At 33.1% G+C, this 17,135-nt stretch overlaps 1 protein-coding gene across 18 annotated transcripts in view; it reads right to left on the bottom strand.

Moving 5' to 3' along the window:
• The window catches only part of PTPRD (protein tyrosine phosphatase receptor type D), a 2,844,105-nt gene that overhangs the window by 2,103,905 nt on the left and 723,065 nt on the right, over positions 1 to 17,135 (bottom strand). The window contains exon 3 of one of the 18 annotated variants that reach the window (XM_051987402.1): positions 8,784 to 8,821. The exons of the other annotated variants lie outside the window; for them this stretch is intronic. The gene's annotated coding sequence lies outside the window, so the exon portion shown is untranslated. The remainder of the gene's footprint in view (positions 1 to 8,783; positions 8,822 to 17,135) is intronic. 18 annotated transcript variants of the gene reach the window in all.

Here is a 17,135-nt window from a genome sequence, read left to right as displayed (position 1 = left end):
ATGTTCAGCACTCTAGCCACTAAATCACTTAGCTGCCCTGAATAATAACTGTAATATCAGTAAGGTTTTAAAGTTTACAAAGTTCATTACAAATACTGTCTCATTTTATGCTCACAACACTGAAACAAGGGCAATATAATTATTACCCTCATTTTGGTCATGAACAAATTAAGATATAAGGTTCTAAGAACTTATAAAGAATCACACAGATATTAAGTAAATTAGTACAGATTTAAACCTGGGTATTCTTGACTTTTGATGTAATGATCTATATGTCACATCATACAAAAGTAATAGTAGGGGAAATGTGAATGTGTAATTTGATCTACAAAAATCACAGACTGATATATATTCCTTAAATGCAATGGCCAGAACAAAACACAGTATTTTAATTATGGACTTATGAGGGCAAAATACAATGGTGCCATTTCCTCTAACTCCTGGTAGCAATATTTCCCACAAATAAAAGTAAGATCAAAATAGTTTCCTACATATCAGATCAGACTGCTGACTCATATTGAGTTAGAGGCTTCAATCTGGAACTGTCCCAAAAGGGCTATAAACCTGTGCATACTCTTTGACCCAGCAGTGCCATTACTAGTTTTGTATCCCAAGGAAATCACAAAGCAGGGAAAAGGACCCACATGTGCAAAACTATCTGTAGCAGCTCTTTTTGTGGTAGCAAAGAATTGGAAAAGGAGTGGATGCTCATCAATTGGGATATGGCTGAACAAACGATGTACATGAAGATAATGGGATATTATTGTTGTATTAAAAAATAAAAGATGAACAAGCTGATTATAGAAAGGCCCAGAGAAATTTATATGATCTGATGCTGAATGAAACAAGCAGAATCAGGAATGCTTTGTTCATAATAACAGCAAGAATGTTGCAATGATCAACTATGAAAGTTTTTCTCAGAAGTTCATTGATCTGAAGCAATCCCAATATACTTTGGACAAAAAATGCCATCTGCATCCAGAAAAAGATCTAGGGAGACTGAATGTAAATCAACCCATGCTATGTTTACTTCTTTTTTTTTTCTCCCTCCCATGGTTTTCCTTTTGCTTTGATTTTTCTCTCCCATGATTCATAAAACAATGTGTATTAAAAATAAATAAACTTACTGCAATTTAAAAAAGAGATTAGGGGCTTCTAAATTCCCCAATAAATGTCCTAAATAACTGTTGTCAACTTTTTGATGAACATATTTATGCATATTATGCAAAGGTTGAGTTTTGAACCAATTAAAAGACTTTATATTTATATTAAATTCACCTGATTAGATTTGATCCCTTTTGTCAACATCTTAAGAACTTTTAAAATCTCCACTCTCTTTTCCAGTGGTGGAAACATCTTAGCTTTGTGTTATAATCAAATCTGTTGAACATGCCAGCTATTCTTTTTTTAAGACTTTAATAAAAATCTCAAGTAATAGAAGGTCATGACAGATTCTTGGTATGACTAATTAGAAACACCTTTCCAAGGGCTTCTAGATTAATATCTGACTCAATCCTCAAATTTTTTGTACAATATCCATGAAAAATGTTTATTCAAACTTTGTTTGAATCACCCTTTCCCTATTTGGCTTCTTTTACTTTTTAATCTTTTTTTTTAACATAAATATAAAATTTAATCAAATATAACATCCCAGTTTGTTTGTTTCTTTGTTTGTTTTTTTAATCATGGTTTTCAGGTAGTATAATGATTCTTAGGTTATCTCTCCTGGATATATTTTCCAGGTCAGTTGTTTTTTCAATGAGGTATTTTGCATCTCTTTCTAGGTTTTTTTTTTTTTTTTTTTTAATGACTTTTTATTGACAGAGTCCATGCCTGGGTAAATTTTTTTTTAATAACATTATCCCTTGTACTCACTTCTGTTCCAACTTTTCCCCTCCCTCCCTTCACCCCCTCCCCCAGATGGCAAGCAGTCCTATACAAGTTAAATATGTCATGGTGTATCCTAGATACAATATATGTGTGCAGAACCAAACAGTTCTCTTGTTGCACAGGAAGAATTGGATTCAGAAGGTAAAAATAATTTGGGAAGAAAAACAAAAATGCAAGCAGTTTACATTCATTTCCCAGTGTTCTTTCTTTGGGTATAGCTGCTTCTGTCCATCCTTGATCAATTGAAACTGAGTTAGATCTCTTTGTGTTGACGGATTCTTGATGTCTTATTGAGTCATTCACTTCCATTTGTCCAATTCTAATTTTTAATGAATTCTTTTCTATAATTAGCTTTTTTTACTTCCTTTTGCATTTGGCCAATTGAACTTTAATTAATTAATTTTTAGAAAGGCAGAGTTAAGTGACTTGCTCAGGATCACACTGCTAAGTAAATGTTAAGTGTCTGAAACTAGATTTGAACTCAGGTCCTGCTGACTTCAGACCAGTGCTTTATATACTCTACCACCTAGCTACATCTTGTTAAGGGCCATACTTAAGTGAAGGGGCAGGTCAATTCTCTGAAAGCCTCCACAGTTGTGAATCAAAACACTTGAAGGAGTTGCAAAGCAGTCTTAACTAATGCAGATGTTCCTTGAAACAAAATAGCAGCAGTGCCAGAGAGCTGTTTGTGAGTATGATCCTCCCAGAGTTCCTTCAGTAACCCTCGGGGAAAAGAGAACAGTTAAGACTTTTTTAGTCGGAGTAATTTAATGGGCCATCACATCAAAAGGCTGAGCCAGGAGACTGATGAGAGATTTATGAAAAATGCCTGTTCTGACTATAATCTTCTTCTTTGTTTTAAAGTTTGCCTCCATGACATCTCACAAGATTCAACACCTGCTGTAGTGCTATTTGAACTCCCTAGCATGCAGACTCAGATATCTTGGCATGTGGACTTAGATAGCAACTAATGCATAAACTTATTGACCATGCTGTGGGGGGAAAAATTAATCACAGTCTCATAAAACAAAAAACGGGGGATTGTTAAGGACTATGCCTAAGTGAAGGGCAGGCCAATTCTCGGAGAGCCTCCACAGGTGTGAATCATAACATTTGAAGGAGTTGCAGAGCAGCCTTTACTGACACAGGTGTTGCTTGTGGTTTGGGAATGAAATAAATTGGAGGCAAGAGGGAAGAGAAGAGGTCAGAGAATCCAACTGCCTCTCAATCTCCTTGTATCATTATCATTATCATCCTCTCACATGAAGAGATCCATTCCTACAGATCTGAGTTAGACCTCCAGCAGCCATTGGCAGGTGCCTCCCACATCACAACAATATTTCTTTCTTTTTTTTTTTTTTAACTTTTTTGAGGCAATTGGGGTGAAATGGCTTGCCCAGGATTACATAGCTAGGTAGTGTTGTGTTAAGGCCACATTTGAATTCAGTTCCTCCTGACTCTAAGACCTAACCACTGTGTCAACTAGCTGCCCCTCCAATTGAATTTTTTTTTTTTTGCTTGCTCAGGCAATTGGGGTCAAGTGACTTGCCCAGGATCACACACATAGGAAGTGTTAAGTGTCTGAGAAAGATTTGAATTCAGGTCCTCCTGACTTCAGGGTTGGTGCTCTACTCACTGTGCCACCCAGCTGTCCCTCCAATTGAACTTTTAAAGAAACTGTTTTGTTCATTGAATTTTTCTTCCATTTCAACAACTCTGTTTTTTTAAGGAATTGTTTTTTTTCCCATTCACTAATTCTATTTTTCAAGGAGTTGTTTTCTTTATCCATTTTGCCAAATGTATTTTTAAAAGTGATTTTCTTCAGTATATAGATAAATATAGATATTTTTTCTATTTACCAAATGTATTTTTAAGGAATTATTTTCTTTAGTCAATTTCTGTATTTCTTTTTCCAAATTCTCCTGCAAAGCTTTCATTTCCTTTTCCCACTTTCTTCTAATTCTTTTTTAAGATCCCTTTTGAATTCTTTCAAGAGAGCCTTTGAATTGGAGACCAGTTGAAATCTCACTTTGAGGCTTCATCTGGAGATGTATTTTTAACCTTAAGTGTCTTCAGGGTTTGAGGTCTGCTCTTCCCAATCTCCATAAATGCTATCTATGGTCAGAAGTCTTTTTGCTCATTTTTAAAGGTTGAGGTCTGTTTTTAGGACACAGGGGAGATTTTCTGGAGCTTTCTTTACAGGCCAAAGGGACTTCTCATTGTCCTGAGATGGGCAGTCCTGTAGGCTTTCCCACTGTGCTGGCTAAGCCTGGCCAAGTCCTGTCTATTGTGCTTGGGTTCAGGGGCTCATTTTTTGCCTTCTGTGATTGTGTTGGAAGTTTCACAGCTAATCTGTTGATCCACTACTCAGACCAGAGTAACCAAAGTCTCAGTATTTTGGCTAAGAATCTTCCATTATATTCCTGGTGAGAAACCTCTCCACCCTGGACCTCCCCACCCTGTACCTGCACTGGGGCACACACTCCCAACTCCAGCCCAATTGAGACAGGTCTTGCCTGAAGTCCTTCCAAGATATCTTATGCTAAAAATGTATTACTCTCCAAATATTTGCAGGGCCTGTCATTCCAAAACCCATTTTAGTGTTGATTTAGTGATTTAATGCTGATTCTGAGGAAGCCAGGAAGAATTCAAGCAAAATCCTATCTACTCTACACCATCTTGGCTCTGCCCTCCCCTTCCCCATCTTTTTTCTATTTCCCAACACCTTATTGTTACCTTTTAAATCATGCTTTGATGTGTTTCCTTTTTAAATAAGAACAAATTTAAATTAGGGCAGTAAAGTTGCACAGTAGACAAAGTAATGCCTTCTGTCAAGAGGACCTGCATTCCAATGCTGCCTCATAGCTACAGGACCCTGGGCAAGTCTCCCAACATTGTTTGCCTCAGTTTCCTCATTTATAAAATAAGCTGGAGAAGGAAATAGTAAATGACTTCAGTATCTTTGCCAAGAAAATCCAAAATGTGATAATGAAGAATCAAAAATAAGTAAACAACAAGAAATCTAAAATAATTTTGTATCTAAACAAATTTTGAGAGTGTCCCCATGCCCCCACTTTAACCAGATAAATCTTGGGGTATTACTTAACTAGAATAAAAACCCTTATCTTAACTTTTGTAAGAAACTTTGAAACCAATGTGTTATCAAGCAGATTAATGATCTATGAGTGTCAAAAACAAAAACAAACAGCATGGAATTTGCATTAACTGCTCCCCAAATTCTATTTTGGGAGAAAGATTGTCTTCATACATAGGCATATGATTAATTCCATTTTCAAAATGAAACTGTGCAAATTTGACCTAGAATTTTATCTGATGCAATAGCATAACACATGCATGAGTTTTAACGTAGATTATATTGGGATTCAATGTGATAAAAAAATCTAGAAAGGGGAATTTCAATTGTGGCTAAGACCAATTTTGGAATATAAGTATTAAAGATACTTTTTATCCCATAGTAATTTTCTTAGCACTGTATCCATGCAAAAATTGTTTGAAAACATATGTATGTATATTATGCTTACATATTATATGTAGTACATATAATATATGATAACAAATATAATAACATGTATATATGTTATTGATATTCAACTATGTAATTCAGTCATGTTCAACTGTTTCTGACCCCATGGACATCATCCATTGGATTTTCATACTGAAGGGGTTTGCCATTTCCATTTTCAGAGGATTAAAGCAAATAGATTAAAGCAAATTCTTTTCTTTGTTTATTTGTTTATTTTTAGGTAGGATTTCTTTCTAGGGGATCATATAACTCTTGAGACAATTGAGGGAATGGATAAATTCTAGAAAATATTTTGATATATTAAGAAACAAATTTGTTGTTGGATTATCAAAGTTCCCAAATGAAGATGGAACACTTCAAGGTGACCTTTCACCAAAACACATGTATCCTTGGGCAACATATACAGATAAGTATGTTTCATTGGTGTAGGAACCTATAGATTATGGTCAAGATTAAATACTACATAGACGTGAAAAACTGTCAAAGGTACACTTAAATATGAGTAGAATGAGTGTTGGTTCATAATGAAGAATTAAAAAATAATTCATGAATTCTTGTGAAGTAAATGGCAAATCACGTAAAATCTATAAATTTATAGACACATAGATATACACAAATGCACATGTATACATGTATACATAAACATGCATATACATACACTCACACATATGTGTGTGTGTGTGTGTGTGTGTGTGCATATGGAGTCCTAGCTCTGAAATCAGGAAGATTCATTTTATTGTATTCAATTCTGGCCACAGATATTCAATAACTGTAAAATCCTAAATAGATCATTTAACACTGTTTGCTTGATTCCTCATTTGTAATATGAGAGGAAGTGGCAAACCATTCTAGTATCTTTTCAAGGAAAATCCAAAAGGGATCATGAAGAGACAGAGAACTGAAAAGTAATTGAATAACAACAAGAATTGTATACACAGACACATGCATGCATTATCATATAATATATATATACATATTATATACATATTAAACATATACAAAATAAAGAACATTAATAGATTTTAAATATATGAATAAAGTTATAATGCTTATTGTAGTCAATAAATTTAAACATTTTACTTTGTCCTATTTATTTTTTTACCTTGGTAATGAGTAAACGACAGAGTATCTTTTCACCAAGGCCAAGATATAAACTATGATGCGTAAATGAAATGATTGTTGATGCCATTTACTTATCTAAATCTTGTGATCCTATAAACTATTTCTCTCTAAAATGGGGAAGTTCTTTCTTTGCAACTTAGCAGTGTGGATACCCAACAACAGACACAGAAAAAAACTGCAATAAGACCCTTGCAGTGTCAAAATCCTTTCTTTCTAATGGTCAATCTTTGTATTTCATCAGCATTTTCATAATTATTTTATTTTTTTAATTTGAATAGTTATTTCATTGGCACATTTTCTACAACTTAAGTTTAGAGAGTTACTTTGAGTGCTGGGAGGTTCCAGAGTCACAATAGCCATTATGTGTTAGAGGCACAGTAAATGTCTACCTTCTCCACTCTAAGAATAGCTTTTTGTCCACAATATCATGCTATCTTTCTATTTTAGTTATTGTATTAAAATATTTATTAATTTAATCTGCAATAAAATATCATTTGGGTGAAAAAAAAAAGAGGGGGAATATCAGAGTGGGTCAATTAAGAGAGTTCTGATATTCATGAGGTCAGAAGAACTGGCAGACTATCACTTTTCACTGGGGAAGTACCAGTGATATGATTTAAAGTTATCACTCAAGTCCAGCCAGACTGAAATAAACATGGAAAAATTTCCTGCCTCTTGGAGTGTTTGGGCAGGTCTTTCATTTTCTCATGTTGTTTCACTTAAAGCAAAGGAGGTAAAAAAAATAGTAGGATTATTTTGTTAGAGAAGAAAACTGTAGGATCACAGGAAGCCAAACTGCTGCATTAAACTCACCTGAAATATTTTGTTATTCTGCAGGCAAAGACTGGATGGTATGAGTAGAAATGCTTCCTATTCAGGTACAAATTGGAAAAGATTACCTCTGAATTCTTTTCCCATTCTGAGATTCAGTGATTCCAGAGAAAGTCATAGGAAGGAATAGGATTAACAAAAGGAGTTCCTAAGTTCCTCTAAAGTCCATATCATGTATTTAGAGAGTGTTAATTACCATATTTATATTAATATTTTACATTGTCTGTAAAGATTTGTGAGAAAAGTAAATAAATTAAAAATCAACTCAGTATGTCTATGACTAGTGACAATGACTCTCCTTTTCTTTATTTCCTCAGATATGGAAAGTCAGTATCCTTGTTTAGTTTTTGTTCACTTGGGCAGGGAAAAAAAATACATTTGTTCTAAACAATTCTAGGGCTGAATATTTTTATGCTTCACCAATGACCATTTTAGATTCTTCTTGTCTTCGAAATCTAAAATAAGCATCTTAGAATGCCATTCAGCATTGGCAGCTGGTAGCACACCCACTCTTACTCACACTGAATATATTCCATACATAAACAGCATTAGGCGTTTCAGAAACACTAGCCTATTTACTGATGCCCCTTACAAGACTCAGAGCTTATTAGAGCTGACAGTGTGCATATATTAATGACATCCTCTCTTTCCAGAGCCTATTTGCATCACTTCCTCTTTGACATCCAAGACACTCAAATGGTAGCCTGTTGACAACAAGATTCTTGCCAAAGTGCTGCCTATCTTGCTTAATTCACTGATCTTTCTGACTGATAATATTAGATAAACAGGGACAAGCCCATTTTCTTATTGAGCAACAGTCTTTTATCAACATTCAACCATCACTCAGGGGATGATAGTCTAGTATGAAATATGAACTAACCATTTAGATGTCAAATAGCAGCCTGGGATATGTCCATATTTACTTAAGTGATTTGTGGACTATATCATAAATTACATTAATATTATATTAAATATGGATTTTATATTTTCATTTTATATTTAATAAAATAATGAATCATAAACCACATGTCATGGAGACTCATTACTAATTTTAGTTCCACTACTAACTTAGCTCCACAGGGAACCATATGCCTCTTAAATTTTTATAGAATATTATTGGTGTAGGTATTCAAGCTATTATACTTATCATAAGATTTTAAAGCTGAATTCTGGAAGATCACAAGCATGGAGGTGGGGCACATGAAGGAATATGAGGTAATTAACATAATACAGCATTTTTTAATCTAAAGTACCTAATTTTGAATCTTGGCACTCTAAATTTTTAGAAGTCAGTACTAATATTTAAATTGTCAAAAAAAAAAAAAGACTGATGTTCAAAAGAAAAACATTACAAATGATAAAAAATAAGGGGAAATAAAATTTTAAATAAATTTACCTTATGTCATGCAAACTGGCAAAGTGCCTCCCCTGTTCCTAAAATGGAAGATTCAATGTCAGAATCAATGTAATGGTAGGAAAACAGACATATTTTGGATAGAGCTATGAATTGATCCAGCTCTTTTACAAATCAATTTGGAATCTTATAAAAAAAGTAACTAAAAAGTCTTTATTTTTTGACAGAGTGATCCTAAAGTGGAGCTTATAAGCAAAAAATAAGAAAAGGCTAATGTGTACCCAAATAGTCATATCAGCAATCTTTGTAGAACCAAAGAACTAGGAACTGAGTACTCAACAACTGGGGGAGAGCTGAAAAAGACTATCCTCACATGAACATGATGTAATATTATGTGTTAAGAAATGGAAAATATAGTAGGGAAGTAACAAACTGGGAAAACATCTTTACAATTAAAGATTCTGATAAAGGCCTCATTTCCAAAATATATAGAGAACTGACTCAAATTTATAAAAAATCAAGCCATTCTCCAATTGATAAATGGTCAAAGGATATGAACAGACAATTTTCAGATGAAGAAATTGAAACTATTACCACTCACATGAAAGAGTGTTCCAAATCACTATTGATCAGAGAAATGCAAATTAAGACAACTCTGAGATATCACTACACACCTGTCAGATTGGCTAAGATGACAGGAAAAAATAATGATGAATGTTGGAGGGGATGCGGGAAAACGGGGACACTGATGCATTGTTGGTGGAGTTGTGAACGAATCCAGCCATTCTGGAGAGCGATCTGGAATTATGCCCAAAAAGTTATCAAACTGTGCATACCCTTTGATCCAGCAGTGTTTCTATTGGGCTTATACCCCAAAGAGATACTAAAAAAGGGAAGGGGACCTGTATGTGCCAAAATGTTTGTAGCAGCCCTGTTTGTAGTGGCTAGAAACTGGAAAATGAATGGATGCCCATCAATTGGAGAATGGCTGGGTAAATTGTGGTATATGAATGTTATGGAATATTATTGCTCTGTAAGGAATGACCAGCAGGATGAATACAGAGAGGCTTGGAGAGACCTACATGGACTGATGCTAAGTGAGATGAGCAGAACCAGGAGATCATTATACACTTTGACAACGATATTGTATGAGGATGTATTCTGATGGAAGTGGATTTCTCTGACAAAGAGACTTAACTGAGTTTCATTGGAGAAATGATGGACAGAAACAGCTACACCCAAAGAAGGAATACTGGGAAATGAATGTGAACTATTTGCATTTTTGATTTTCTTCCCGAGTTATTTTTACCTTCTGAATCCAATTCTCCCTGTGCAACAAGAGAACTGTTCGGTTCTGCAAATATGTATTGTATCTAGGATATACTGCAACATGTTTAGCATATATAGGACTGCTTGCCATCCTGGGGGGGGGGGGGGAAGAGGGAGGGAGGGGAAAAAAACGAAACATAAGTGATTGCAAGGGATAATGTCGTGTAGAAATTATCCTGGCATGGATTCTGTCAATGCGAAGTTATTATTAAATAAAATAAAATTTATATATAAAAAAAATAAAAATAAAAATAAAAATTTTCCTGTGACAGGAAGAAGTGTTTCTAGTAATTCTATCAAATACAAGTAGTCTACTGTCTTCTCTGTGTGTTTCAATGCTGGCTTTATTGTTATTTCACACAAACTGCCTGGGAAACATTTAGACACTGTGTTGTTGCTGCAGATTTCTTGTCTTTTTTTAAATAAAAGAACTTAAATGTTGCTTTAAAAAAAAAAAGAAATGGAAAATAATGCAAATTAAGGGAAATATAGGTGAAGTACATGAATAAATATATAGTAATGCAAAAAAAAACTCAGAAAATAATATAGACAAAAATAATAGATTTTTGTTGTTGTTCAGTCACTTGAATCATATCCAACTTTTCATAACCCAATAGGGGATTTTGTTGGCAAAGATAGTGAAGTGGTTTGTTATATCTCTAGCCTGTTTTACAGATGAGGAACTGAAGCAACCAGAATTAAATTTCTAGGGCCACATAGCTAATAAGTATCTGAGGCAAGATTTGAACTCAGGAAGATGAATCTTCCTGATTCTATGTCCAGTGCTCTATTCCCTGTTCCATTTAGCTGCTCCTTGGCAGATTATGAAAGAAAAATAGACTAACTGAAAAGCCAATGAAAGACTCAGAGAAAGACTCAGATAACAAAATATCCCTTCTTGTGATATAAAGGTTGGATTACGAACCCTGTATTTTATAAACGCTGATTTCTTCTGCACCATACTTTTTCCATCTTGGTCTTGGGTCAGTATAAGAAATTAAATGGGAATATAGACCCTATGATCAAATACTTAACTCAAATTTTGCAATTAGGTACTATAAACATCCCATAAAAGAAAAAAAAAGATATTAAGAATACTCTGGTATGAGGGGAAGGCTAAAAATCTTTACATGGATATTCAGGATGGCAGGGTGCCACATCCATCTATCTCCCATGATGTATAAGGGATAATAATTGTACATTCTTACATGCAGCAATTATTCATAGCATGTTTTTTCAATTGTTAATGCTAGTCAGGAAGCAAAGTGGGAATGTTGCAATGGATAAAATTCTGGACCTAGAATTAAAAATACTGATCTTTGTGGCCTCAAACATTCACTAGTTGTGTGATCCTAGACAATTCATTTATCCATGTTACCTTAGTTTCCTCTTCTGTAAAATGAACTGGAGAAATATCTTTGTCAAGAAACTCCAAATGGGGTCATGTAGAATAGGCCATAACTGAAAATAATTGAATATTCATTAATTATCATTGAAAATAACAGTATTTATTAAAGGCAGGGAAAAGGAAGGTTTCTTTCCTTCCCCTTCCTTCCCCAAAGATGATGGTATAAAGATAAAATTCTTGAAAAAACATTTTAAATGGTACACCAGAAAAAGACTGGCAGTTTACTTTTTCCATGGTTAAACTTTGCCCTGTTAATTTCTATAACTCATTCTTTTGAAGCAGAAAGTAAGTTATATGTAAAATATCAGATTTTTCAGTGAAATGCATATTTTTCATGCCATATATAATCCATGTTTGACTAATTGATATGAAAGACATTGTAACTTGAAGGGTAAAAACATTGAAACAAGTTATGTTAGGAGTAAATCCATCAAACTGAAACAGTCTCTGAAACAATGTACTGATTGGCATCAGAAGATTTGTTTACTTTTCTCTTGTGTAGCTAAAAATGCTGTGTAGCACAATCCTGTAGTAGGGCTTTTTTGTCAGTTTGCAAAAAGAAATATATACTACATGGTTTTAAAAAAAATTTTTTTAAATGTATCCTTTTTGACTTTCTTCTATATATTTGCTACATTCTGTCAGGAACCATATTAATTTGCTTTCATGTCTTATCTACACCAGTAGTTTGTGACTCCCATAGGTCAAGGGTAGCCATTTTTTCATCTTTATAAACTGTGTCTAATGAAGCAACTTGCACCTAGTAGGAACTTATTAAACAATTGCTTCATTAATTAAAACCCTCGGTGTCCCTATTTTCAACTAATTACCTATAAGATAAAAATAATAATAGCTATCCTTTATATGGCACTTTTAAGAGATGTAAAAAAATTTACATACATTATCCCATTTTATCTTTCCAACAGCCTTGTGAAGTATCTTCTCCATTTAACATTTAAGCTTATAGATATTATCTGACTTGGCCAAAATGACAAAAGCTATAAATGTATGAAGCAGAATTTGAACTTTAGTCTACTTTCCAGGTTCCAACTGTCCCCTCAAATGCTGCAGTTTTTAAGTTTCAGATGCCTTAGAGAATGTTTCTTATTTGAAGATCAATTAATCTTTAATGGATTATAAAAAGAAAGTTAGATAATAGTTCATTTAAATATAATATTGTTTTTGGTAATCTTATGTATTTTTTAGTGGATTCATGAACTTTATTTTGAGCAGTTGATGTATTTCACTAAGGTCCATGACACAGAAAGAAGTCAAAAACGCCTGTGAAAGAGAAGGGGAAGAAAAGGGAGGAAGGAAGAGAAGAAAGAGACAGAAGAGAAAGAGACAAGAGATAGAGACAGAGAGACAGACAGAAACAGAAAAATAGAGAGATAGAAAAAGACAGAGAGTTAGAGACAAAGAGAGACACAGAAACCGAGAGACAGAGAGGCAGAAAAGCAGTATGGGGATATGGTTTAACAGTCAAAGGGAAATAGTTTCAGATCATAAATCTAACAGTTACTATTTAGGTGATCATTAGCAAGTCATTTATTCTGAGTCTCAGTATCTCATCTAAAATAGGGAATAATAAAGCATACCCTACTGAATTTCCAAGATTATTGTAAAGGAAAATATTTTGTAAATCTTAAAATACTAAATAAATTCATGTTAGCATTTTTAAAGGAAAAAAAGTAAATAAGGCACCTCGGGAAACCCTGTGGATCACAATATATAAATAACTAAATCTATATTTGTATTAGAAATGTACATAACAATGAAGAGTTTAAAGGAGTAGTCTACTATGAATTTATTATCCCATGATGCTTTTAAAAAATGTTGACTAGATAATTCTGGCAATCATTAATTAAAACCATTGGAATTTATAGAATTTATAAGAAATAGAATGTCCTTTTCTAGTCATTTAACACATAAAATAATACATTCAGAACACCTTGAGCTAGGGTGGAATTATGGAGAGAATGGGGGAAAAAATCAACTGAACAGTTTTATGAGCACTAACAGAACAGTATCCATGCATATAAAATTAGAACTTAGGGATTTGTAGTATTTGAGTTGCAAAGGGAGAAAACATGGTTATGTACTATTTTCTTATACTTTTCCCAGATTCTCTTTCATGTCATCACAAGGAAACCAAATAACACAGATAAAAGACTGCTTTAAAACACAATGCTTCACTAATGTAATTGATAATCATGATATTTGGCTTCCTGGATTGATTCCTGTTTATGCTGAGCTAACTGTAATCAGCAAACATTAATATGAGATATGAAAGTAATATTTTTATTCCACATTTCTATCAACTTGCCCAGGCATGATTTTTGTGTCCAATGAGCCAACTAATGAAAAAAAAAAAAAAAAAAGTATGCTGTTAAGAGTTACATTGTTAATGTAAAATTTATTTTAGTTAATTTTTATTATCAAGAATCAATAAACATAGACAGCTAGGTTACATAGTAGAGAATGGGTTAGATATAGAGTTAGGAATACTTGAGTTCATATTTAGCTCAGATATTTATTATATAAATAATCTTTGTCAAGTCACTTAAACTTTCTCAGTCTAACTTTCTTCATCTGTTAAAAGAGATTAGTAATAGCACTTACTTCACAGAGTTAAGAGATTCAAATGAAATATTATATCCAAAGCAATAATCAAACCTTAAAACACAGAGAAATATAGACACACATAAATATCTATCAATCTATGTAGATAAGCTTTGTGCAGTGGCAGCTGAGGTTTATAAATAGATACATGTGTATATGAGTATACAATATATGCATGTATATATATATATATATGTTAATATATATGTAAGTATATAAATAAAATATATATTAAATCATGGACTTCTGTGTAGAATTTTCATTATGTCTTCCCTTCTGAAACTTTTGGTTTCTTTTATGTACTTTTAACATTTTAACTATATTGTTTTTTATTTTTATTATTTATCTTTATATTTCCTCCCACGTAAACTAAATCAAACAAATTAATATAGTTATATACAACTCAGCACTTCTCCACATTTGAAAGCATATTCTTCATTCAGATATATTGTATCATCTTTCCGCTAAGAGATAACTTGTTTCATCATGAGTCTAAAAAAAAAAACCTTTCTGTATTTCTAGTGCAGAATAATATTATTAAATTGGGGGCATGCTACATATATCTCCCTATAAAATTTCCATCTAGTGACTAAATAATTGAATCAAACATTTTTGAATCTTCTAATGGGAACTCATAGGAGCAGAGATAAATCTGCCAAAACAACTTAGAGAATCCTGACAACGGATTCTCAGTCTATAATCACAGCTATCTAATTGGCACACAACCTAGTGTAGCATTCATTCAAGTACAAGTTAACATTTCTAAGCCTAATACTTCTCTTTCCAAAATAAGCATTAGCTTTCTCTTCTACCTACTAGGATTGTTCTAGGCCAGTGGAACGAACCAGGAGCAAGTTCCTTAGCAACCAAATGACATAAATTGTTTTCTGTCCACTTGTTCATGTATCTCACATTTTTTTTTATCCCAAATCAATTATCATAGGCTATAACTAGTTTCACAAGCATGTTTCATCCTTGACAAAGGCTTTTAAAAAGGGAGTCTTCAAAAAACAAACAAACAAACAAAAAAATCTAAGTCCAAACCTAATTTCAATCCTGAACACCTGTACTTTAAGTATAGTTAATCAGATTGGAGGCTATTTTCCCAGCTCCTTTTTACATATATACAAATTAAATAATTCAAAAACTATTCAATTACACTACTTACTTTTTACTACCTGAATTTACTGTAACATGATTGAGATTATTTTCTCCTTTTCTTTCCTTTTTTCCTTTTCCTTAAAATTATTTTTAAATAAAATTGTCAATATATTTTAAAATCTTTTAAATAAGTGTCCCCATAACAATTGATCATTTTTGTCCTCAGATCAAATTCCTCAAGGAAATGAATTATCAGTGCATTTGAAAAAAATTGGAGAAATACACTTTATATATTGTAACTTTCTCTAATAGATATTTAAGTATTTGAAAATTACATGACCTACTCAAATTATCATTATTAATAATGTATTCTAATATCTAAGTAATAATTTGGGGTTACAAATATTGTTTCTTTTCATCCTTTCAACAAGCTTATGGCATAGATGGAGAAAAAAATATTATTAATCCCCTCTTAGAGTGGACAAGTTTAAAAATGCTATTTACTCTACTATCTTTATGCTCACAGATGATAAAGAAAAATATTTTTCCTTTTTTATTTTTAAGATTATGTGAAATTTAATTTCATAAAAACCAAAACTAACTTGAAAGATTGTGACCATTTCCTTTCAGGGTTTTTAATTTAAATTCTTATGAAATTATAGTGTACATATGATAATGAGAAATTCACTAGAACTGAATTCTGGAAAAGAGAGACAAAAAAATAACCAAACTTTTGGATCTTTGCCCCCAGATATTTAGTTCCTTGGTCATTTGCCTGTTGTACATCTCTCCCAGATCCACATATTTCTCTATTGCCTGAAATATCTACTTTCCCAAAGCAAATACAATTGTTGTCTGTTTAAAATTATCCATACATTTTCTTTTCCATGTAAAATTAAGAGATAGGATAATACTTTCAAGTTGACTCAGCTGCCAAATCTAAATATATAATTATCAGAAAGGCTTAATTTGGCTAAGTAATTTTGCCCCATGCCTCAGCCTTTTAGGTAGCATAGATAATGCTTCTAAGTAATTCCTTAATTTCTTCCCAACTATTAGGTGAGACTTTTTTTTTAAGGGAGGTGGGGAGAGGGAGAGAGATAAACAGAAAAACAGAGAGACAGAGACAGAGAGATGACTTCATTACATACATGTTTTACAGAAATCTTACAATATAGTAGAATGCAAAAAGCTGTCACCTTTTTGAAGGATTATGCATAAGTGTTCTATTCACCTTAGATGTAATCCAACAACTAAAACATTATTTAAATTCAGGTATGTGGGTGTATCCCAAAAATAATTTCTACTCATGTAGATCCTAAATATAATATAATATCTTACCCACTCATGATAACATCACATCCTTCTTAGAAATACATTCTAGGATTTCTGGGATGTCTTCATAGCTCAAATAAAACAGTATTTTCTGTACTGTACAATCATTCTCAGAAGTATCGCTATTTAGAAGCAGCTTGACAATGAATAATGGTAAAGAACAGGGTATTGCCCCCTTGGGAATGTAGCAACATAGGTAGCAAAATACTTAAGCTTCAGTCTGCTTTTTCTCTGAGATTTAAACACCAGCAAATAAGGCCCTGTAGGCATATAAAAGGAGAAAGCATGCTTAACCCCTCTTTCACCTGTTCAGGTGCCACAGGGGTCATTTCTTCAGATGCAATTTAGAGTTTACTCCATTCCTATCTCTCTCCACTTCTTCTGTGAAATCAATAATTGTATAAAGAACACTGATGGAGAGATGAAGGAGGCTCTCAGGTATGGTGGAGCTACTTTTAAAAATAGTTCTGTCACTGTAAAATACTCCAACTTCTCTTTGTTTTTATTAAAGATAGTGGTACATTGGGGAGAGCCATGTGTCGCCTATTCTGCCCACACAATATGATTTTAGCTGCTCTCTCTCTCCAGAAAAGACCATT

This window comes from Antechinus flavipes, chromosome 1 (genome assembly GCF_016432865.1).
Source record: "Antechinus flavipes isolate AdamAnt ecotype Samford, QLD, Australia chromosome 1, AdamAnt_v2, whole genome shotgun sequence".
NCBI lineage: Eukaryota > Metazoa > Chordata > Mammalia > Dasyuromorphia > Dasyuridae > Antechinus > Antechinus flavipes.
This window is presented reverse-complemented; position numbering and strand designations above follow the sequence as displayed.